The sequence below is a fragment of the Podarcis bocagei genome, assembly GCF_964188305.1.
Source record: "Podarcis bocagei genome assembly, chromosome: 9".
NCBI lineage: Eukaryota > Metazoa > Chordata > Lepidosauria > Squamata > Lacertidae > Podarcis > Podarcis bocagei.
The window spans coordinates 10,902,029-10,925,462 of record NC_138134.1 but is presented as its reverse complement, the minus strand read 5'-3'; the positions used below and the strand labels follow the sequence as shown (position 1 = coordinate 10,925,462).

The 23,434-nt window shown below is 45.3% G+C and overlaps 1 long non-coding RNA gene across 1 annotated transcript; it reads right to left on the bottom strand.

The window, feature by feature from the left end:
* Positions 1 to 580: 580 nt before the first annotated feature.
* Positions 581 to 18,545, bottom strand: LOC308594649. Its single transcript, XR_014011520.1, has 3 exons — positions 18,440 to 18,545; positions 7,279 to 7,453; positions 581 to 670 (listed from the first exon to the last, which is right to left on the bottom strand). It is a non-coding gene; the product is annotated as an uncharacterized lncRNA (long non-coding RNA).
* Positions 18,546 to 23,434: the final 4,889 nt, after the last annotated feature.

The following is a 23,434-nucleotide window of genomic DNA, read 5'->3' as shown; positions in this document are numbered from 1 at the left end:
AGGGACCTGCAGCCTCACCTGTTCCAGGCACTCCAGTCTTCCTGTCCTCCTGCAGTCTGGTCAAACTCATGATGGTAGCTTCGAGAACACTGTCCAACCAACTTTGTAACCAGAGGTTCAACTGAATAGAATCTGAATCACATGCACCACAAGGCCTATGCAGCCTCAACTTAAGATGGCTCCCCGGCCTGGCTTTGCACTGCAAAAGTTTGCAGCAGCACATACAATAAAATGGCGTCCAGCATTCAAAAACCCTCTCAGCTTGCATTAACTAGTCACACACAAGGCATGCAAGCTCCACCCCCCAGTCGTTCTTAGACTTCTTATTGGGTGAGCAACACAGCCAAGCAACACAGCTGGAGCCTCCCACCTCCCTGGCTGGCAGGGAGGGAAGGAGAGGAGCTGCTTCCTTTGAAATTTAAGGGACATCATTTAAGGAACATTTAAGGGACATCCATCAATAAGGGACAGCAGCGGGACATGGCGCTGGAATAAGGGACTGTCCCTTCAAATAAGGGACACTTGACAGCTATGTGAATGCATTACACCTCAATGCCATTCTTTGTCAGAAGATCTCAAAGCAACTTAAAAATGGTTCTCATGAAGTTTCCTCTTCTGCTTACCAGCCCACACGTGCTTAGCTTCATCAGTAGAATGACATTATGCATCTCTACAAGAAACAGAATTCCATAATTGAATGACATGGTTTGGCATATGGGTGACTTACAAAGTCCTAAGCTTTATGGCAGAACACAGGAGAAGAAACAAACTCTTAAACATGCTTCCCGTAACATCGTTTGGACTGTCCTTCAGGAGAATGGGCAAACTCTTCGGGCAAGTGGCTGTCAGAGACCTTTCCATTACAGTGGTACCTCAGGTTACAGACACTTCAGGTTACAGACTCCGCTAACCCAGAAATAGTACCTCAGGTTAAGAACTTTGCTTCAGGATGAGAACAGAAATCGCGTGGCGGTGGCACGACAGCAACGGGAGGCCCCATTAGCTAAAATGGTACAGTTTCAGGTTAAGGACAGTTTCAGGTTAAGAACAGACCTCCAGAATGAATTAAGTTCTTAACCCCAGGTACCACTGTATGATACTTTTTCTGACACCCTTCTCACTGCAAGTTTTTTGCTTTATAAGAAGACACTAAGGAGTTAGACTAACTGGGACGTGGGTGGCACTGTGGTTTAAACCACTGTGCTGCTTGGACTTGCTGATTGGAAGGTCAGCGGTTCGAATCCCCACGACGGGATGAGTTCCTGCCAACCTAGCAGTTCAAAAGCACTCAGTGCAAGTAGATAAACAGGTACTGCTCTGCTGGGAAGGTAAACGGCATTTCCGTGCGCTGCTCTGGCTTCACCAGAAGTGGCTTAGTCATGCTGGCCGCATGACCTGGAAAAACTGTCTGCGGACAAACGCCGGCTCCCCTAGCCTGTAAAGTGAGATGAGCACCACAACTCCAGAGTTGTTCACGACTGGACTTAACTGTCAGGGGTACCTTTACCTTTACCTTTTGAGGAGTTGGAATAGATCCAAGGGGTCTGTGTACCATTTTGCTCTATGGCTTGAAGTTTTATCCCTCATGTTTCTTTTTAGTGTATGTTGATTTTAGGATCTCTAATTGTGATCTGAGTTGCGATTCAATTATGTTCACTACATTGTAAGTCATTTGTTTTATTTTTAAAAGGGGGCTATAAATGTGATTAATCAGTCAACATAAATGGACTGTGCAAGCGGCAGCAGGCTTTGCACTACACAGAGCCCCAGAGTCACGCTGCTCACATGCCTGCGCTCAAGAGATAAACAAGAGGATTATTATTTAATATTTATTTCAGGCATTTGCAAGGGGCACTGTCTGCCAAAGAGCACTCAAAGGAGCACACAAGAAAAGAAATAAGAGCACAATGCAAACACTTTATATTCTATTTCTGATCTTTTAGGGGAGAGGGCAAGCACTTACATAGCCACAACAGCATGTGGACACATGCACACACACACACACACGAGACTCAGGGAAACCCCCAGAAGTGTAAAGTAGTTTTGCCCAGTTTTTTAAAAAAGCACCCTCTAAAGGGTAAACCTCAAAACAGCTCAGTGAGGACAGAATTCATTCAGTGGGCTTGAATTGTTTGCTTGGCTGACTGTTGGGGAACACAAAGCTGGTAGGAGGAGGAACAGAGTGGATTGGCTGGAAAAGAAGGCATGTCGGTATATAGAAAAAGGTTGAGATAACCATTTCATTGTCTGTCGTTGTTTAGTCGTGTCCGACTCTTCATGACCCTGTGGACCCCATGGCCAGGCACTTCTGTCTTCCACTGCCTCCCGCAGTTTGGTCAAACTCATGTTAGTCGCTTCAAGAACACTGTCCAACGATCTCGTCCTCTGTCGTCCCCTTCTCCTTGTGCCCTCAATCTTTCCCAACATCAGGGTCTTTTCCAGGGAGTCTTCTCTTCTCATGAGGTGGCCAAAGTATTGGAGCCTCAGCTTCACGATCTGTCCTTCCAGTGAGCACTCAGGGCTGATTTCCTTCAGAATGGAGAGGTTTGATCTTCTTGGCAGTCCATGGGACTCTCAAGAGTCTCCTCCAGCACCATAATTCCAAAGCATCAATTCTTCGGCGATCAGCCTTCTTTATGGTCCAGCTCTCACTTCCATACATCACTACTGGGAAAACCATAGCTTTAACTATACGGACCTTTGTTGGCAAGGTGATGTCTCTGCTTTTTAAGATGCTGTCTAGGTTTGTCATTTCATTGTCTAGATAGGGTATTTTTCTGGTTTACACTGAAAAGAAGAAGAAGAAGAAGAAGAAGAAGAAGAAGAAGAAGAAGAAGAAGAAGAAGAAGAGAAGAAGAAGAGTTTGGATTTGATATCCCGCCTTTCACTCCCTTTAAGGAGTCTCAAAGCGGCTAACATTCTCCTTTCCCTTCCTCCCCCACAACAAACACTCTGTAAGGTGAGTGGGGCTGAGAGACTTCAAAGAAGTGTGACTGGCCCAAGGTCACCCAGCAGCTGCATGCGGAGGAGCGGAGACGCGAATCTGGTTCCCCAGATTACGAGTCCACCGCTCTTAACCACTACACCACACTGGCTCTCAAAAATAGCCATTTTAAAATGTATCCAGGACTGAAGAGAAAGCTGCCCATAGAAGTCAATTGAGAAATCCATGATCTTAAGAGAAGCTGGGATTGGGTGCCAATCCCCCACACTCACAAAACTGAATGGGGGAGAGAAGAAGTCAATGGAGACTAAGCATATTCTGTGCATATGGGATGCTGTATGACTGCTGCAGAAAACGGGATGGAATAGCAATAAAAATCTCAACAGCCGCACTCCATTCTGTAACGCTTTGCTGCAGAGCCCCACTTGTTAAGCCTTTAAAGCAATCCTAAAACCCGAAAAAGTCAGCTAGATTAACAGCAATCAATTTAAAACCTTCTATAGCACATCCGTGGAGAGATGGAAATAGCGGCTTAAAAATGCACACATCCCCAACTCAAAGGTTTAACGTCTAGCAATCTGTAGCAAGGGAGATTGAAACCAGAAGAATGGCAAAACGTGTTCTCCCTAGCAGAGCGCACGTGTTGTGGTGGGGGATACAAGCCAACCCATTGTTGCTGGGTGGATTTGTGGAGAGACCCAGGCAGTGAATTGGTTAATTGGGTCACTGGGGAGAATTGCTTTGGGCGTCCTCTTGGCTGCTTGCACCGGATCACCCGCCCACCCTCCCTGTATTGGGGGGGTTGTTCGCTTGACCTTGCTATGCCTGTCATGGGGTCGTCTGCTTTGAGGCAGGGGCCTGGTAGGAATTTTGTCCATTTGGCTGATTGGCTGGTGCCATTTGGTTTTTGCCTACTGCGTAGCAAATCGTCACAACTTGTAAGGTTGGCGGTGAGGCACTGGTTTAAATTGGTTGGTGGAGGGGTAAGTGCCTACCCCTCCAATGCTGGTGCGGAAAGGGAATTCCGTTAAAGGAATCCAGGGGCTTGCCATTCTTTTTGTCCTTGTCCCTGGCATCGGACTTGGGCCGTGCAAGCCACCAGGAGCATGAGGGTGAGAAGTGAGGGACTGAGGCCCAGCTTCATTTTCTCCCCAAAAATTGTTTCCCTGACTGGCTTCTGCTGGAATCCGGAAGTCAGTTCTGTCCCTGGGCAAGGACAGATAGTCGGAACCAATGCCTAAGCAACCACTCACTTGTGTGTGTCTAAATAAAGTTGTGGCCAAAATCAGGCCAAAAACCTAAACAAAAATTGATGTGTGAATTATTGGGGGGTGGCTTGGGGATCTCGACACGCAACTCTAGTTTACCACAATCCCAACATTTTGCAAGGGTATCCCCAGGCAGATCAGGCTCTGCAGCCCACTAAAGACGTGTCTATTCCTGATAAATAGGGACAACTGAAATTATGCACCATTTTATAAATGGGAGGATACTAGAAGACAAGCATTTGAGTCATGCAGGCTATATTACACAAGAGCATATATTCTTCTCCTCACCTATGAGAAGGTTTGCATCTTTGATTCACATTTCAATACACACACACACACACACCATTTCTGAAATCTGGGTGCTTTGATGTAATTGATGAGGTTAGGTCTATTTGTGCTCTTTCTCTTTTCCTTTGATGCATAGAATATATTAGCTGGTGTCCGTAAGTCAGATAACATAGATGCACTCTCACTTTTCAATTATAGCCATCCTTTCTAGTCATTTAGAGCAGCATTACAACCACATAATTATACGTTTCTCTGTGCTATCTTAAGAACAAGCAAAATGCCTATCATGATGATGGCTGAGGGTAACCTAGAGGGAGGACTTCTTTTTGCAAAGACACCTGGTGGCATAGATCAGGGATGAGGAACCTGTGACACTTCAGGTGTTGCTGGACTACAACTCCATCATCCTCGACCATTGGTTATGCTGGCTGGGGCTGATGGAAGCTGGAGTACAGCAACCACAGGGCTACAGCTTCCCCTTCTCTGATGTAGACACATATGGTCACACCTACGGGGTTCCTTGCGGTTGAGGTTGGGAACTAGGGAACAGCATTACAATACTGTTGTGAGTTTCTGGGGTGGTAAGTCTGCATGGCGCCCTCAGCCCCTTCTTCCTGTGCCCAGTAGGAGTTAAGATCTAATGGAGGATTCCATTGTTGAACTAGTCAGTTTCTTTGTGAGATAATGATCATGGTTGCCACCTAAGCACCACCATTAGTATAACAAAAGAAGTTGTGCTATGCTAGCAGGCAAATGTGTGGGCTACTCTCCTCACCTCAATTCTATGATTCTATGATTTTTTGCCTGACTGGAAAGTAACCTCAGAATCTGATCATGCCCTCTGCTTCTCCTGATGGATGATAGGGGATATGTGTGTGTGAGCGCGCACAAAGGTACAATTTACATTAATTGCTCTGCCCACCTTTGCCTCCGCCCCCACCATGATTGGCATGTGGTCCTTGGAAGGTTGCTCAGAAGAGACTGTGACCGTCAGACAGAAGGTTTCTCACTCCTGAGCTAGGTTACGATGGCATGCCCATTACAAGGTAACAGAAGAAAGTCAAATTCCTGGGTTCTCTAACTTTCTGGCACCATAGGAAGGAAGGAACTGTTTATTCCAACCACAGACCTGTAACCAGGGAGAGGGTTTATCTCCAACCCTGGCATCAAAGTTTAATCTGAAAAGAAATGCCATGAGCACAAGGGAGCAAGGCAAGGCAGGTAGGAGCCACCTTGATCCTATGACGAAGTAAATGACAACATGGAGAAAGGGAAATGGCAACAAAATGAGTATGTCTGCTGGGGGAGAGCTGAGGCTTGCTATCACAGTGGTACCTCGGTGTAATGGTTCTAGGGGTTGCTTGTGCGTAAGCCGGTGCTTATCTCCCCGGCTGGGTGCAAACACCTGGCTAGGTTGCCTAAGTGAACCTTTTCTGTCCGGACAGCCACTCACCTGTGGCTGACTCAATCGCTGGCAGAATCCATCAGTGGGCATTTCTTAAACTTCTTCCAGCAAAGAAGCTCTTTGACGCCTAGTCTCCTCCTACTCTCTCTGCACGAAAGCCTTCTGCGCAAGGAGGGCGTGGGCAGCGGGGGACCCCAACTCTCCCCGCTGGTCCCAGGCAAGGAGTCATGGGACCGCCTCGCCGCTTCCCCCATCTGCCTCCCTTCTCCACTGGTGCTACGCTGATTCTCTTCCCCAGAAGATGGGCTGCTTCTCCCGATCCCTGGACACTCTCTGGAATCTCTCTGGCTTTTGCTCTCTCCCTCCGGTACTGATGGCAGTTCTCTCACACTCGGGTTAAGAACTTAATTCGTTCTGGAGGTCTGTTCTTAACCTGAAACTGTTCTTAACCTGAGGTACCACTTTAGCTAATGGGGCCTCCCGCTGCCGCTGGGCGATTTCTGTTCTCATCCTGAAGCAAAGTTCTTAACCCGCGGTACTATTTCTGGGTTAGCGGAGTCTGTAACCTGAAGCATCTGTAACCTAAGGTACCACTGTACCAAGAAATTATGAAAACCAGGGTTGTTGGGTTTGGACCCCATCCTAGCAATCTCCCACAATACCCATACTTAAAGGTAAAGGTAAAGGGACCCCTGACCATTAGGTCCAGAAGGTCGGCAAGTCCTAGACTCTGTGGTTTAACCCACAGCGCCACCCGCGTACTTACTTTAATAATAATTCATATAAGTGATTAGCTGCCATTTGCTCCTTTAGGGAATATGTGGTGGAAAGCAACTTGAGGAAAGTCTGGAGCCGAAAAACTGTGTGTGAGGCAAGGCTTGAGTACACACATACTCCCTGTTGGTCCACTACAAATTTCCTCATGCCAAAGTGGCTTTTCTTGTGGCAGGGAGAGAGAAACAAGCTTCAGGTCATAACACGCCAGTTTGCCCCCTGGGTACGGAGGAGGCTAGCAAACTAGGGGGACCTTTGTCAAATTCTATTCTGCATCTTGAGCTTCATCCAGATGCAACGGCAAGCCAATGAAGACGGCCGGAGAACTCTCTAATGACTTGCAATTGGCTACAGAGAGCAGAGCGGAGCGGCCAATCACGTTGTATATGAATGCCTTTCTACAAATGACTGCTGCATGGTGCCAGCAGCTTGTGCTGGCCAAATGCAGCGAAGGAATTGAACAAACAATTCTGCCTGCCACCCTCCAGTTCCTATGGCCCAAAGCCCAGAGAAAGGAAGCTGGGGACCTCTAGTACTGCCAAGGGCAAGGGACACTGGCCTCGGACGCCCACTAATGAGCTGTATTGTACTCCACTCACTGTATTCAGAGTCTTTCTTTTGCGTCGCCTCTAATTATTCTTTTTAAGCTTGCCCCATCGATTGCTGTCGATCTGGACACACATTGACAGTCCATTACATTAGCTGGCTGGTTCCCAGGTCCAGGTGACGTATTCAGGCTGGGTGACCCTCGAAGCTGTCAGCAGCGTCAAGACTCTAGGCAGGAAAAGAGCAGAAGGAGGGGAAGGATCTGCACATGGGTTTCCATCTGGTTTTATGAACATAAACCACCTTCTCTGTAATTAGCCGTTCAGATGAAATACATGGAAGGCAACCTTTCCACTCCACAAGACTAAATTTTAGAGGCTTTGTTAAACACTGGGAACTGTGAGGTAAAAAGACACTGCCCCATTTTTCTCTAAATGAAATAACTAAGGGTTGCATGATGGGAGTCAGACGCCAGTGAATGGAATTCATGTCGCTGGAGCTTCTGAACTATGGGTTTTGTGTTAAAGGAGTTTAATTGATTTTCTTTGGCAAACTATAAATTTGGAGGTGACCTTTGATTTTGCAGGACCATAGGCTGAAACAATAGGTTGGAACAGTACATTATGCATAGCGTGGGGGTGTCACTTAAAGCAGCATCTCTCAGGGGTGTGTGTTCACAACCCCCCCCCCTGAATGTATGAAGAGGGGTTGTATATGCCAGTCATGCCCTATATGCAGGCATGTCAGACGTGCTGGCCCTGCCACCACTGGCTGTGTGCTTGGTGCCGCCATGGAGAAGGCCCTGCTTCTTGTTGTCATTAGTCTACACTCTGGTGGCTGTTGTCCTCAATGGAAGATCTCATAAGGTGCCTCAGACCTTCCCAGGACCAGAGCACATGGGAGATGCTAACTAGCAAGATGGGTGGAATGGTAGAAACCAGTCCTTGGTGTACCCTAGTTGCAAGCCATTTCATCTGTAAAGGTAGGAACCTGAAGGAGCGTCTCCACCCCCCTCGTTCTACCCGGACACTGAGATCCAGCTCCGAGGGCCTTCTGGCCATTCCCTCACTGCAAGAAGCCAAGTTACAGGGAACCAGGTAGAGGGCCTTCATGGTAGTGGCACCCGCCCTGTGGAACACCCACCCACCAGATGTCAAAGAGAACAACTACCAGACTTTTAGAAGACATCTGAAGGCAGCCCTGTTTAGGGAAACCTTTAATGTTTGATGCATTACTGTATTTTAATATTTTGTTGGAAGCCGCCCAGAGTGGCTGGGGAAGCCCAGCCAGATGGGCAGGGTATAAATAATAAATTGTTGTTGTTGTTGTCGTCGTCATTATTATTATTATTATTATTATTATTATTATTATTATTAACCTTGAATTGTGCCTAAAAGCCAACTGGCTACCAGTTCTCAATGCTTTTTTCTGGGGGTACTCAAGGGCACACAGTACTGGCACCATTTCTTCCAGCTGTTAACAACTTCATGGTGAGTACTGGTACCCTTTTTCCTTTAAAAAAACAATGGATGCTATTATAATCTTATACACTGTTCTGGTATGATTAGAGGTGAGCCAACAGTAGCCGTGGCAGAAGCTCTGCCCATCAATTTTTCCCTCCCAAAATGTGTGCACTGAGGACTGCGAGGTTACACTTGACCTTTTAGAAATTCTGTCATTTTCTACTACAGATACTTTAAAAAAACCTCCAATCCCTGTTTTTAAAAGCGGGTGGGGGGAGGAATTGTGATGGTACACACCCTCTACCCCACTATAATCATTCACCATATTTCAGTCCCCATCCCAACACACACACCTTTATGGATTTAAATCACTGCCTTTCTAATTTGAGAGGAGCCTCAAGCCAGCCAAATTCAGCCCAGGTAAGGGCTAATCTTAATCAACAGCAGAGTTCTCATGTTTTGAACAAGTTAGCATTCCCAAATAGTATTCAAGGACAGCCCCACATAGATCATAGCACATAGACTTGTGGCTTCCAACCCTACCCGTTCAGTCACATGCTCGCTGTTTGGTTCACATCCTCGGTCACATCCGCACCTTTTGTGTGCTATAACAGTAATGTCTGCAGTGGGGATCCTGCTGTAAGATTTAGAGCCATGGAATTCCATGGGGCATACATGCTTACAGGACTCTCTATCGCTGAAATTACCCTTATAGCACCTGAAAGGCACACAAATAAGCGTTCAAGGAAGGAGGACATGGACCAAGAACCACAATTCTGTGAGAGGGGCTATAGAACTGGTCATAGCTTCTACCCAGGCACCAAAAATGTAAAACTGGGCCCAACAAAACCACATCTTCACTGCTTCCATCTTCTCCACTTTCATGGTGCGATGGGTGAAAAGGATAGGAGAGAAAATGGAAGATAAAGAATTGTGGCTCAGGGAAAGAAGGGGAGAAAGCTGGAAGATATTTTTGCATTCCTAGAATGATAGTGATAACAACCAAAATAATTCAGAGCTAATTATATTTGTTATCAGTCAACATAATTTCCTCCCATTCTGTGCCTAACATCATTTCCCTCTTCTCTCAGACAGTCTGAACAAACGTTTTCCCCTTGTCATTATTTTAGCAAGAAGCAAAGTAATGTTGATTGAACTAATAGTGTAAACAGAAGGATATCACTTAAAATGCCCAAAGATGTGGTGCTATTTTTCATTCTACTGCAGCGCTGACATATTTGCTGACAGTGAACATCTCCCTCGAGGATTTGGTCCACACAGTTGGGCTTGTAATTCAAATTCTGTTGGTAGAAGACGCAACTGAGGCCTTGCTCTCATGGAGGTGGCAAGCCTTGGCCTTGGCAGGTTGGAGTTCACATGACTGAATGTTCTGCCAAACAGAAAACTTCACATAGCTGTTAGGTAAAACAAACCCTCAGGGAAAAGGAAACAAGATAATTTATCCACACAAATGAAGTGATAGAGGCTTGCAGACTAAAAACAGAAGCTTATTTAACTGGATATATGAACTTCAGCCTTCCTGTTGTTATCCCTGCCCTGTCTAGCTTTCAATTTTCCTTTTCCTCTCAAGACTCCTCCTTTTGTCAGAAATGTTCCTCTCGGCCACTCAGCCTTTCTTGGGGTAAAGGTAAAGGGACCCCTGACCATTAGGTCCAGTCGTGGCCGACTCTGGGGTTGCAGCGCTCATCTCGCTTTATTGGCCGAGGGAGCTGGCGTACAGCTTCCAGGTCATGTGGCCAGCATGAATAAGCCGCTTCTGGCGAACCAGAGCAGCACACGGAAACGCCGTTTACCTTCCCACCGGAGCAGTACCTATTTATCTACTTGCACTTTGACATGCTTTTGAACTGCTAGGTTGGCAGGAGCAGGGACCGAACAATGGGAGCTCACCCCATCACGTGGATTCGAACCGCCAACCTTCTGATTGGCAAACCTAGGCTCTGTGGTTCAACCCACAGCGCCACCCGCGTCCCTTTTTCTTGGGGTAGACCTTATCTTTTAACATGTGGCAAAAGCTCTCACTATATGGCATATGCCCTTTACCACAGAACAGAATCAATAGTACTGCAGATGTACTTCTGGAAGTGCTGTGGCAGAAGGAGAAAGAGTGAGGGCAAAGGTAAGAGAGCCTCTTTTGGTTCTGGTTTTTGGTTTGGTTTTCAGTGTGAGCTAGCTAACTTGCGCCACAGCACGGAAACAAGAAACGTGCATCATTTGGTCCCATGCTCTGCTGCTGCCGGAGCACAGGAGCCAAAATAGGACATTCAGGATTGAGCTCAGAAGCCGGGGCAGCTTCTATCAATCTGGGATGTCTCGCTTAAAATGGGACACTTGAAGGGAATGGTGTGTGTGCGCACACTCTTATGCCAAAGCACCACAAAAAACAGACACCAACTAGAACATTTGTCGTATAAAAAGTTGCAGGTTTTCAGCAGGGTCTTATGGGAAACGCAGCAGTGAAGGAAGTCACTCAGGCGCCTGGGGAGGCGTGCCCAGGGGCGGGGCAAGGGCGGGGCACACCCATGGGGCCTCCGGAGTCTGCCTGCCTCCTCCCACTCAGCCACCAGTGTGGTGTAGTGGTTAAGAGCAGTGGACTCGTAATCTGGTGAACCGGGTTCGCTTCCCCGCTCCTCCACATGCAGCTGCTGGGTGACCTTGGGCTAGTCACACTTCTCTGAAGTCTCTCAGCCCCACTCACCTCACAGAGTGTTTGTTGTGGGGGAGGAAGGGAAAAGAGAATGTTAGCTGCTTTGAGACTCCTTCGGGTAGTGATAAAGCGGGATATCAAATCCAAACTCTTCTTCTTCTTCACCCTACAGGTGGGGGAGAGGCAGCGGGCGGACCGTTTGCGCAGCATGGAGCCTGCGCGCACCCAATCCACTGCGTCTCTCCCAGGAGAGATGCATGACTCAGGCGTGCTGCAGGCTCCATGGTGAGTGCTGCTCAGCATTTTGTCACCCCCCTCAGTGGTGACACCCGGGTCAGATCGCCCCCACCGCACCCCCTTCCTTTGCCCCTGGGGGCATGCACTGTATGGAAATGAAGCCGTCTGACTGGCCCAAAACTTTCACAGGTCACAAAGGGCATGGAAAGTGTGATTGTGCCTTACTGCCCTGATACCACCATGAGTGCAAATTATCATGAATGCACTAGATGCCTGGAAGGGGACTTTCTTTCTCTCCTTAGAAGGTTTTTTCTCCTTAGAAGGATATCATGCCCTCATCATGGCTGTGTTGCTGCAGGTGGGTACTGCAGCAAGAGGAACAGTGGCGCTCTAGCTGGGCTTTGATCCATCTCTGATAACAGGATAACCAGATTGCAAATTAGATCTTGTCCTACTCAGTTCAGTTATGTCTGTTCACTCTTATTTGTTTTAGCCATAGGCCATAACAAATGCAGAATACACAATACAACTGTCGCCCTAATCACAGGGCAGTAGCTAGAATCTGAGCAGCAACCAAGCACCAAAACAACTACAATAATAAAATGTCAGTAATCCAGTTTCCTGTCTACAGCATAAGCATCCAAATAACTCTGGCGAAAGCTTGTACTACCAAGCCAAAGTTGGCTACGTTCTCTGTTATCTCCACATTCAGTTTCAGTTTTAATTGTTTAGCCATGGAGTGTGACTACAACTAATAACAACTGAAATAAATCATATTAATAGTAACATTGAAGATTTAAAAAATTCAGCTGCTTTCTACTTTAACCCAGAAATGAATTTGTTTATCTGGATATCATGAATACAATGTGCATATCTCACATATATGTCCCTTTATCAAGAGGACAAATAGTATTGAAATACATTCGATGCTGCTTTGATACTGACAGGGCAATTATCACTATTTGCTCCGTTGCCTCCTTGTGATCATTAGCAAATAGGAATTCAGCATTTTGCCCTGTTTGTGCATGTTAGGGAGCAATCTCTTATATATGGGAAGCCAGCGAAATTCATGCCAACTTAAATTAAGCTGATGCAAAGTACACCAAATCCAAACTCCATTTAGGCTGAGCTGGTCTAAGCTTGGCAGGACGGAAACAAGCCATTACAATACAACTTGACTCGCACTAGCCTTTTTGCTGCCATGCATTCCACCAGGTTGTCAGGTCATGTGACCAATCATGGACTAAGGATCCAGTGTAAGCCTGTCTTGCCTGCCCCACCCTGCCCCAGAACGTCTACTCTTTCGGGGTTTATGCTTGTGTAAGTCCCAGCCATCTCCGTTAAGCCAGCTTATTTCCAACCCGGGCATATCTTCAGCTGAGCCACTGAGCCTGGCTGAGCTAGGAAACTTGCTGGCTGATCTGAAGATACACCACATACGCCTTTAAGGAGGTGGGGGGGGATGACTTTTTTGTGTAGGCTGTCAAAACAGGACAGTCCAATCAATAACAGAATATCCTCATGATCTCACTCAGGGTATGCACTGTGTAAAGCTTCTATTTTGTAGAATCAGAGACTTTGAAGGGAGCTCTAGACTAACCCACCCAAAAGTATAAACTTGGCTGAGTACAGTGGTACCTCGGGTTAAGTACTTAATTCGTTCTGGAGGTCCGTACTTAACCTGAAGCACCACTTTAGTTAATGAGGCCTCCTGCTGCTGCCCCACCATCGTTCTACCCAGACAGTGAGATCCAGCACTGAGGGCCTTCTGGCGGTTCCCTCACTGCGAGAAGCCAAGTTACAGGGAACCAGGCAAAGGGCCTTCTTGGTAGTAGTGCCCTTCCTGTGGAACACCCTCCCACCAGATGTCAAAGAGAACAACAACTACAGTGGTGCCTCGCAAGACGGAATTAATCCGTTCTGCGAGTCTCTTCGTCTTGCGTTTTTTTCGTCTTGCGAAGCACGGCTATTAGCGGCTTAGCAGCTATTAGCGGCTTAACGGCTTAACGGCTATTAACGGCTTAGCGGCTATTAATGGCTTAGCGGCTTTAAGAAAAAGGAAACAAACTCGCAAGAACTCGCAAGACGTTTCGTCTCGCGAAGCAAGCCCATAGGGAAATTCGTCTTGCGGAACGACTCAAAAGACAGAAAACTCTTTCGTCTTGCGCGTTTTTCATCTTGCGAGGCATTCGTCTTGCGAGGTACCACTGTACCAGACTTTTAGAAGACATCTGAAGGCAGCCCTGTTTAGGGAAGCTTTTAATGTTTGATGCATTACTGTATTTTAATATTTTGTTGGAAGCCGCCCAGAGTGGCTGGGGAAGTCCAGCCAGATGGGTGGGGTATAAATATATTATTATTATTATTATTATTATTATTATTATTATTATTATTATTATTATTATTATTATTTCTGCTCTCATCTTAACCTGAAGCACTATTTCTGGGTTAGCGGAGTCTGTAACCTGTAGCGTATGTAACCCAAGGTACCACTGTATAACAAAGCAGCATTTGCAGCAGCAGCAAAAACCAACTGCAAACAAAAACCCTTGTGAAAAAGGGCAGAAGCTGTGCTCTTGCCATTACTAATGGTGGAGAAATTCTCACTTGATTGGAGAAGTTTGGTGAGATGGTTCTCCCAGTTTCTCTGCTCACAAATGAGAACTCCAAGAGGCCATCTGTGCACAGCTCTAGTTCAAGGCTGTCGTATTTTCACAGGGCACTAAAAGGCCAGGACACTTTTTTTAAAAAGAGATTTTATTGGAATTTTGAAAAAAAGGTATTCAAAATTTATTATTAAATATATTTTTTGTCAAAAGTAAAAGGCTAATGTAGATAAAATCACAAACCACAACAAAAAAAGAAACACACTGTAGCCTCTCCCCAAATACACTACAGTGGTACCTCAGGTTACAGATGCTTCAGGTTACGGACGCTTCAGGTTACAGACTCCGCTAACCCAGAAATAGTACCTCGGGTTAAGAACTTTGCTTCAGGATGAGAACAGAAATTGTGCGTCGGCGGCACGGCGGCGGCGGGAGGCCCCATTAGCTAAAGTGGTACCTCAGGTTAAGAACAGTTTCAGGTTAAGAACGGATCTCCAGAATGAATTAAGTTCTTAACCCGAGGTACCACTGTACCTCTCCCCAGCCAATACACCTCACTGGTCTTGCTTCACATCCTCCAACTTTGTTGTGATGAAAAGGTTGATGTGAGTCCCATGAGTAGGACGCTCATGGCCAACTTGAATTTCCTCAGTGACAGAGAAACCATTTATAGCTTTCATTGGGCACGTTTAGATGCCCAGCTAGCTTGAACAGGAGCTTTCGCATCCTGCTGATAATCCTGCCCCCCTCAAACAAATAGAAAGTGTATCCATATCAATGCAGCTACAATACTTGAATCAGAATCAAACCTTCCGGACGACCACAGCACTAAATAGCAGCTCTTCAGGAGAAAAGAAGCTGTACCTGTGGAAATCATTTACTGCAAGACCAGCTACACTGGAGTTTTTTCCATACTCTATTTTTAGCTCTTTTACAATAAGTGCAAAGAACTACTGACAGTCTATTTGGAGATCTATTTCAGTTTGAGGCAAAAGCACTGTGTTGTCTGCATAAATAAAATATTGATGGTTAATTCCACCCTCACCCCCTTCTGGCAAGCGGGGATGATCTCTGCTAAGGTTTGCTTCAATATCATTTATAGAAAAAGCAAAAAATACACACCCTCCGTAGTTTTGCTAGAATATGATTTGTCAGAAATCTGGAGGAAGATGTTAAAATCTGAGGTCGGTATCTCTCTGACGTGTTTTTACTAGCAGCAGCAAGTGGTGGTCCAGATTGGCATTTGCCAATTTATCCCAGAATTGTTGTCAGTCACATCCAAAGAAGCTTTTAAATTAACAAGGCCTGCAGGTCAGTGAAAATTTGCTAACTTAACATATTTAGGGATCAAGATGTTTGAGGACTAAGCAGCTGCCTACTGTAGAGTAAGGTAAAGATAAAGGACCCCTGGATGGTTAAGTCCAGTCGAATTCGGCCATGGGGTGCGATGCTCATTTCCACTTTCAGGCCGAGGGAGCCGGCGTTTGTCCGCAGACAGCTTTACTGGGTCATGTGGCCAGCATGACTAAACCACTTCTGGTGCAATGGGACACTGCGACAGAAGCCACAGAGCATGGATATGCCGTTTACCTTCCCATTGCAGTGGTACCTATTTATCTACTTGTGCTGGTATGCTTTCGAACTGCTAGGTTGGCAGGAGCTGGGACAGAGCAACAGGAGCTCATCCCATTGAGCAGATTCGAACTGCTGACCTTCTGATCGGAAAGCCCAAGAGGCTCCGTGGTTTAGATCACAGCACCACCTGAGTCCCTGTAAAGTAACCATAGCTAAATCCCGATTGTGCTTCACACAAAATGTAGATACACAGAACTTGCCTTATATAGACTTGACCACTAATCCATCAAATTCACACTCTCCATCATTTCAGGCATAGGTCTCTCCTACCCCTACCTGAAGATACTTGGGATTGGACTTGGACCTTCTACAGTGGTACCTCAGGTTAAGAACTTAATTCGTTCTGGAGGTCTGTTCTGAAACTGTTCTTAACCTGAGGTACCACTTTAGTTATTGGGGCCTTCCGCCACTGAGCGATTTCTCTTCTCATCCTGAAGCAAAGTTCTTAACCCGAGATACTATTTCTGGGTTAGCAGAGTCTGTAACCTGAAGCACCTGTAACCCGAGGTACCACTGTATATGCAAAGCAGTTGTTCTGCTATTGAGCTGCATCGATAGGGCCATTAAGTACTGCCTAATCCTTCATATATGTGTTGATGTTGATGTTGATGTTGATGTTGATGTTGTTGTTGTTGTTGTTGTTGTTGTTGTTGTTGTTGTTGTTCCCATCTGCCTGGGTTGCCCCAGCTACTCAGGGTGGTTTCCAACAATTAAAACATTAAGCACAGTAAACGTCAAACATTAAAAACTTCCCTATACAGGGCTGCCTTCAGATGTCTTCTAAAAGTCAGATACAGTGGTACCTCGGGTTAAGAACTTAATTTGTTCTGGAGGCTTGTTCTTAACCTGAAACTGTTCTTAACCTGAGGTACCACTTTAGCTAATGGGGCCTCCCACTGCCGCCGTGCCGCTGCCACGCGATTTCTGTTCTCACCCTGAAGCAAAGTTCTTAACCCAAGGTACTATTTCTGGATTAGCAGAGTCTGTAACCTGAAGCGTCTGTAACCTGAAGCTACTGTAACCCGGGGTACCACTGTAGTTGTTTATTTCCTTGACATCTTCTGGGAGGGCACCACTAATGAGAAGGCCCTTTGCCTGGTTCCCTGTAACCTCACTTCTCACTGAGTGGGAACCGCCAGAAGGCCCTTGGTGCTGGACCTTAGTGTCTGGGAAAATAAGAATGATGGGGTTGGAGATGCTCAACTTTACTTAACAAATATATTGCATAAAATTGAACCAAGTTGTCACTCATAGGCCTGCTATTGGAAAGTTTACTACTGCCGCTCATATAAACAGTGGCATCTGAGTTCCATGCACGGCAAAGCAACTTTCTAAACTCAAGGCACCGGCCATAAGAGGTGGATCCCATCAGACTAGACTACATCAAAAAAAACTTCACAAGGAACACTATCCTTACCTGGAAACGTATCATTAGTCAGTTGCAAAATTAGATTCTCTACTGCCTTAATAGTAACTGTGGGGCCATGATTAATTTCCAGTTTGTCATTAGTGCTCTGACCTTCTGAGCTGATTACCGTGGAAAAGACTTCATACAAGTATTGCTCCTGAACACTATTAGTTACATTTATCAGCATATGATTATTAGAGAATAAGCGTGGTGGCAGTTGTTCATTCATTTCCAAAACTAAATGCTGTATTTCAACTTGGTGGTTAAATTCTATATAAGTTATTTAAAAACTTGCATCCTTCCCAATAATCTTTTGTATTCCCTCTTCAGACCAATCCAAACTTGGTCTGCATGTTCAGAATTGCTTAGTTTAATATGCCTTACTGCATATTCCTTTCTGAAATTTCTAAAATTCGCTCATAATAATTTATTTATATAAAATATATTTTATTAATGGATGAACAACACCTGCCCTGCTTTCCCCTCCTAGTAATCGTATGCTCAGAAATATAACCAGTAGTACTTGTATGAAATTCTTAACCATTTATGTATTTAAATTTATATCTGGTCTTTCCTCCCAAGGGAGTGCAGGGCACAGTAGGGTTAATCAACTCTTCTCAAGATGGCTCACAAAACTGGGACATTAGCTGGCAGTGTGGGTGTGAGAGAGGGGGGAAGGCAAATAACTACATTAAAACTAAAATAGCATTCCAAATCAAAATCATAACTGTAAAATATAAAGTTAGGTAAGGGTAAAGGGACCCCTGACCATTAGGTCCAGTCGTGACCAACTCTGGTGTTGCAGCGCTCATCTCGCTGTATTGGCCGAGGGAGCCAGCATACAGCTTCTGGGTCATGTGGCTAGCATGACTAAGCCGCTTCTGGTGAACCAGAGCAGTGCACGGAAACGCCGTTTACCTTCCCGCCAGAGCGGTACCTATTTATCTATTTGCACTGCGTGCTTTTGAACTGCTAGGTTGGCAGGAGCAGGGACCAAGCAACGGGAGCTCACCCCGTCATGGGGATTCGAACCGCCGACCTTCTGATCGGCAAGCCCAAGGCTCTGTGGTTTAACCCACAGCGCCACCCGCATAGCATCAATTAAAAGCAACAGACTGGAAGGTGGAGCAAGGCAGGTAGGGAAATCCCTGCCAATGAGAACTTAGGCAACTCCATGAATAGGAAACATTCACTTACATAGGTTATAATGAAGCAGAGAACGTGGGGACATCGCTGAGGAAGTGAGTAAACCTGTTCCCTCTCCCTGGTGATGGCATTGGTTCTGTCCATAGAATAGTCTACAGGGGTCTATCTGCACATCTCTGTTCTGGATGCTGTTCTTAGTCATGCTAGAGTGTGGTGCTCCTCCATGGAAACCTCTGAGAACTTTCCATGGTTTCCCAGTGATCTCTCAACCAAACACCAACTGGGTCCACAGCTGCTTACTTTCAACAATCCTTTAAACCATCAGGTGTTCCCAGAATTCACCAAATGATATCCACTGTATTTGAAGGGTGGAAAAAACTCATTTTATGTCAAAGGGTATATTGTTGTTTTGCTGTTGCAGATGTTGGTTCTTTGCTGTGCTGCTCATTATTTTAAAACTTCTTACCTGAGTTAATGGATAGGTCTCAAGTTAATGGGATGCAGGTAGCGCTGTGGTCTTAACCACTGAGCCTCTTGGGCTTGCCCATCAGAAGGTCGGTGGTTTGAATCCCCACGACAGGGTGAGCTCCCATTGCTCTGTCCCAGCTCCTGCCAACCTAGCAGTTTGAAAGCATGCCAGTGCAAGTAGATAAATAGGGACCACTGCAGTGGGAAGGTAAATGGTGTTTCCATGTGCTCTGGTTTCCGTCCCGTTGTGCTAGAAGTGGTTTAGTCATGCTGGCCACATGACCTGGAAAGCTGTCTGTGGACAAATCCCTCGGCCTGAAAGTGAGATGAGTGCCGCAAACCCATATTCACCTTTGGCTGGACTTAACCGTCCAGGAGTCCTTTACCTTTACCTTTTCTCAAGTTAATGCAGACAAGAAGAAAAGGTGACATCCTTTGAGGCCAATTATATTTTTTGCCTCTTGGCATCTTGTATCCCAGTTTGCACCGTGCAATATTTAACATCAAGTTTGATTAATACAATTAACACTTAAAGCGGGGGAACTTTAACTCAAGAGAAAGCAGAACGCTTTCGAAATTGTCAGCTGCATTCACTGGATGAATCCCTGTTATTGTCTCCTTACCCCCATCGCTGAGTTCAGTTAGGCTGCTGGAGCAAGAAGTCAGATCAAGTTCACTAGGAATGGGCAGACTGCCAAAGTAACAGAGCTCTGTCCAGCAGGACCAATAGACCTAGCACAACTTATGAAAGCAATTTGTTGTTTCAGCACCAAAGTCTCTGGAAGGCTCAGGCATAGGACACCTGTAGTTCACAGGCAGATGCTGGAAAATGTGGAAGTTGCTAAGCAAGTAAAAAAGTTAAAAAGTGACAGTGACAAGGAAGCGTGATGATGACTAAGCCTCTGGAACAGTGTTTCCGGCTGATAGCTGAGGCACACGTTTTCTGAATTAAAATTAGAGAAACGCTTCACTCTTTCATACCCCAATAAGTTTACTTTTGGAGTGCATAACAGAGAGAATTACCTACCTCCAGTACTGCTTATCCTAAATGTTTCTGCATGTCCTTGTCCCAGCCATGTTTGTTGGCTGGAAGGTGGAAAACTCAGAGCAGTGATGTAGGCAGCGATGTAATGGGTGGCCTCTAATGCTCTAATCCAGTGTTTCTCAACCTGTGGGTCCCCAGATGTTGGTGGGCTACAACTCCCATCATTCCTAGCCAGCATGACCAGTGGTCAGGGATGATGGGAGTTGTAGTCCAACAACATCTGGGGACCCACAGGTTGAGAACCGCTGCATCTAATCCCATCTGATGCCCAAGCACAGCAGAATTAGGAACATAGAAAGCAGCCTCATAGCAAATAAATGACCCATGTGGCTCCAAATTATTTTTTATATTTTGCTGGAAGCCGCTCAGAGTGGCTGGGGAAACCCAACCAGATGGGTGGGGTATAAGCAAAATAATAATAATAATAATAATAATAATAATAATAATAATAATAATAATAATACATGGACAGGCAGAGGTTATCCAGGGTTTCAGGTAGACGTCTTTCTCAATGCAAGCTGGGGAAGCCAAGGACTGAACTCAGAGCCTTTCTGCACTGCTGAGGCTCTCCAGGAGGCAAGGCCAGAGCAGTGAATCAAACACAAGTGGGTACTTTGGGCTCAAAGTCACACAAGCCTTTCAATTATTTAATATATTTATTTCTCCTGGTACGCTACAGTCCTCCCTTGGTAAATGACTGAGCCCTGGAACACTGCTCTAGAAACCTGAAGGGATGCGAGCCGAGCAGGATTTTAGGGAAGAATCGCTGGGGCAACAAAGCACACTTCCTTTAAATGAGAAATCAAGGGAGTCCCCCTCCCGCACCCCCACCGGAGTTTTGCCTTTGATATATGAATACGACTCCCCAGCTCCAGCTCCCTTGTGTCTCTTGTAGCTCTTGATAATTTAAGATTATTTTTATAATGTGCTTGGCTGCTGCATGCAAATCACATCGCCTTTCCCAGAATTGCATTATACAACACAGCAAGGACCATCTGAACTGAATAAAGACACAGCATTAAATCAGGTACTTAATCGCTCATTTTGCTTTGATTTACTGAATCCATTGTCTTCCGGTTTTATGTTACAGGGGGGGGGGGGGAGAAACCCCAGCCCAGCCCCAAGAAGAAGAAAAAAACATAGGAAGAAACAACTTGATACGACAGGCCCCAATATGCAGTGTCAGATTAGGAAACAATATATTAAGATCCTAGTGGTTTCGGAAAATCAATACAGACATGCTTATTCAAGTGACTAGTAACGTCACAGGGGCCATTAAAAAGGCAATTGAGGATTGACCCACAAATATGCTACCTAGAGGGTTAGTTGCTGTTTTTGTGTTATTAACATGGATGGAAATTACAAGACTCCACTTGTGGCTTTGTGGAATTGAATGTCAGCCTGGAAACAGACAATAGCTTTTTTAGAGTATTAAAACTATGACAGCCATCACTGTCCATAGCATGCATAGGCACTGCACAAAAACCTGCACAAAATCATCTGACCAGAGACGACAGCTGGACAAAATGCACAAGTGTGTATGCCACAGGAGACAATGCTTTCATCATGCCACCTACAGCTTTTGAACTTTATGCTGTCAATCACATGTTCACATAATAAAGGTGATCTAGGGATGATGGAGGAGGAAGAGGGGTTTTTTTTGTGAATGCTCAGATGACCGGCCAGATACAAAGAGTTTTCATTGTCTTAATTTATTTCCTGTATTTTTAGGTCGCCTTTCAGGTTCGTCCCTCATTCCCTTCCCCTTTCCCTCTGCGCTCAAAACATCAGGCATTGGGAGCAATTGATATGCAAGGTCCAAATAACATGTTTAACCAATCTTTCCCCCACCCAGCACACCATCATGTATCTATGTACGAGTGACAACCATTTTGCATGGGGGTTCCATTCCTGGGCCCCACAAGTGTCAGCGGAGTGTGCCATAGGCCTGCCCTGTTCTGCCCTCTTTCAGGTCCAGAAGGACCCATGTGTTAGCAGTTGTATGTCAATTGGAAGTGTGCAAAATGTACTTACTGTTCAGGATAACACTTCATCAATCTGAAGAAGTGGACTGTAGTGCCCAAAAGCCTATGTCGTAATAGATGTGTTATTCTTGAAGGTGTCGCAAGATTCTGTGTTTTTGGAAAGAAGGCTACCCCTTGGGAAGTTTAACCGTTGGAGTTTGGTTCATCTGCATTATCAGTAGTGGGTAGTGGAGTGGAGTGATGCTACTCACTTGACTTCTGGCCAGCCATACTGCTGCTTACCGAAAGTACTTGTTCTTGTTGTTGTTGTTGTTTAGTCGTTTAGTCGTGTCCTACTCTTTGTGAACTCATGGACCAGAGCACGCCAGGCACTCCTGTCTTCCACTGCCTCCCGCAGTTTGGTCAAACTCATGCTGGTAGCTTCGAGAACACTATCCAACCATCTCATCCTCTATCGTCCCCTTCTCCTTGTGCCCTCCATCTTTCCCAACATCAGGGTCTTTTCCAGGGTGTCTTCTCTTCTCATGAGGTGGCCAAAGTATTGGAGTCTCAGCTTCAGGATCTGTCCTTCCAGTGAGCACTCAGGGCTGATTTCCTTAAGAATGGAGAGGTTTGATGTTGGAAATGTAAAGGAACTGAAGGAACATTCTTTCACCTCTGGTGGACATGTCCAAGGGTTAAGGCTTTCTGGGAAATGATCTATAATGAATTAAAAAAGGTATTTAAGTATACCTTCCTTAAGAAACCAGAGGCCTTCCTTTTGGGCATTGTCGGCCAAGGGGTGTTAAAGAAGGATAGAACTTTCTTTATGTATGCAACAACAGCAGCAAGAATACTCATTGCGAAGCACTGGAAGACACAGGATTTGCCCACTCTGGAAGAATGGCAGACGCAACTGATAGACTACATGGAACTAGCTGAAATGACTGGCAGAATTCGAGACCTGGGAGAGGAGACGGTGGAAGAGGACTGGAAAAAATTTAAAGACTATCTACAAAAACATTATAAGCTGTATGAATGCTAAGAGATTGCACGATAGAAAACAACACGGCATCAGTAATTTAGTTGTAAGATGAATGAATAAGTGATGTCTAAGAAAATGACGAAATTTGAAGTAATATTATGTTTAAGTTAAGCAGTTCAGTATATGATAAAAATATTGAAAATCTGGGGCATAATATTCGAGAATTACAAAATAAGAATTGAAATAAGGTAATAAATTGCTGCTTATAACTATATGACTGAGAACGCAGGAAAGGGTGATGTGAGGAAGTCCAAAGATTATGAAAATATGATTTATGGATAAATTGATTTTGCTGTACCTTTTTTCTTTTCACTTTATGTTTACTCTCTAAATTTCGTCTTTTTTCTTTTGTTTTGTTGTATGGTGATGGTTTGTATATGTTTGTTGGTTTGTTTCTCTGTTTAAAATTGGCAATAAATATTCTTTAAAAAAAAAAGAATGGAGAGGTTTGATCTTCTTGCAGTCCATGGGACTCTCACGAGTCTCCTCCAGCACCATAATTCAAAAGCATCCATTCTTCGGCC